Here is a 1,976-nt window from a genome sequence, read left to right as displayed (position 1 = left end):
GCAATTTTTATTTTTTCCCTTTTTCGTTGATTTGTATGCCACACACTCGCTCACAAGGCGAGCCGTACTACTTACGAATCAACGATGTTGAACGATATCTCCGATTATTACGACGAATTCGGGAGTATCTTGCTAGAAACAATCTTCCTCCAATCGAAATTCCTGATCTCAAAAATCTCCTTCCTTCGGCGATACCAGCGATGGTCGAACCAGCTCGTGCTCTTCGAGATTACGCTGCTCCATCGCAGGATGAGCCGCATTCGAGTATTGCCCCACCCGCAATCGAAGCGAACAACTTCGAACTTAAACCTTCGCTGTTGCAGGCAGTGCAACAGAATCAATTTTCTGGAAATCCTACCGAGGATCCAAACCTTCATTTATCCGTATTTGTCCAATACGCTGACACTGTTAAAGCTAATGGTGTCACTTCAGAGGCAATTCGACTTCGTCTCTTTCCTTTCTTGTTAAGAGATAAAGCTAGAAGATGGCTTCAGTCTCTTCCTTCCAACTCAGTCACCACATGGAATGAGTTGAAGAAAGTCTTTCTTGCCCGATATTTTCCTCCAAGCAAAACAGCTATGTTGAGAGCCCAGATAAATGGATTTAAGAAAAAAGATAACGAGTCTTTTTTCGAAGCATGGGAAAGATACAAGGACATGATGAGACTTTGCCCACACCATGGTTTAGAGGACTCGTTAGTAATTCACACCTTCTACAATGGTCTCTTGTACAACACAAGGCTAACAATAAACGCCGCCGCCAGTGGTGCGCTTATGGATAAACCTTACACCGACGCTTATCAACTTATCGAGAGCATGGCCCAAAATCATTATCAGTGGGGAAGCGACCGAACAATGGTGGAAAAACCTCAAACGAAAGGTGGCATGTACGAGATAAGTAGCCTTGATCATGTTAATGCAAAAGTGGATGCTCTTGCCCAGAAAATTGAAAGTTTAAATGTATCACCTCCAGCCACCGTGGTTGTCGTAACTCAAAATTGCGAAGTCTGTGGAATTCAAGGTCCCACCCCTACAGATTGTCAACTCCTAGCAGGAATTCAAACAGAGCAGGTGAACTATGCTAAAGGAAATCCTTACTCGCATACCTATAACTCAAACTGGAAGAACCATCCTAATTTTTCATATAAAAGTAACAACGCTTTATACGCACCAGGTCAAGCTCCCAGTCAAGCTCCAGCTATACCTCCTGGATATCAAAAGTCGACCCCATCTACACCTAACAATAACGTTCCTAGGAAATTCAATTTGGAAATCATGATGGAGAACTTCATAGCCTCTCAACAGCAAACCAATAAAGAGTTCTTAAACCAGAATGTACACACTAGCGAATAGATTAAACAACTAGCAAGTAAAGTAGATGCCTTGGCTACCCATAACAAAATGCTGGAAACACAAATCTCGCAAGTAGCTCAACAACAAGCGCCTACTGCTGCCCTAACTGGTACATTTCCTGGACAGCCCCAACCTAATCCGAAAGGCCACGCTCATGCAATTATATTACGAAGTGGTACAGAGGTAGAAGGACCATCTGACCCAAGGATTGAGAACCAAAACTCTAAAAAGTCAACTGAGGAAGAAGGTAAACCTAAGGAAAAGGAAGAGTGTAATAAGGAAACCGTAGAAAAAAAAGAACCTTATGTACCTCCACCGCCTTACAAACCACCTATCCCTTATCCTCAAAGGCTAATTAAAACCAAAGACGCGGTCCAATTTAAAAAATTTGTTGACCTACTGAAACAATTAAACGTCACAATTCCTTTTACAGAAGCTATTACACAGATGCCCTCATATTCTAAGTTCTTAAAAGAAATTTTATCTAATAAAAGGAAACTTGAAGATAGAGAAACCGTTACACTCACTGCTGAGTGTAGCGCAATAATCCAGAATATGCCTCCTAAACTTAAAGATCCTGGTGGTTTTTCTATACCCTGTCATATAGGAAAATTTGTCATAGAT

General features: G+C 41.6%; 1 non-coding gene across 1 annotated transcript; it reads right to left on the bottom strand.

The window, feature by feature from the left end:
• Window positions 1–578: 578 nt before the first annotated feature.
• On the bottom strand, window positions 579–685 carry LOC127116185 (small nucleolar RNA R71). Its single transcript, XR_007801162.1, has one exon. It is a non-coding gene; the product is annotated as a small nucleolar RNA R71 (small nucleolar RNA).
• Window positions 686–1,976: the final 1,291 nt, after the last annotated feature.

This window comes from Lathyrus oleraceus, chromosome 1, assembly GCF_024323335.1.
Source record: "Lathyrus oleraceus cultivar Zhongwan6 chromosome 1, CAAS_Psat_ZW6_1.0, whole genome shotgun sequence".
Lineage (NCBI taxonomy): Eukaryota > Viridiplantae > Streptophyta > Magnoliopsida > Fabales > Fabaceae > Lathyrus > Lathyrus oleraceus.
The sequence above is the reverse complement of the archived record's forward strand: the minus strand, read 5'-3'. Positions and strand labels throughout refer to the sequence as shown.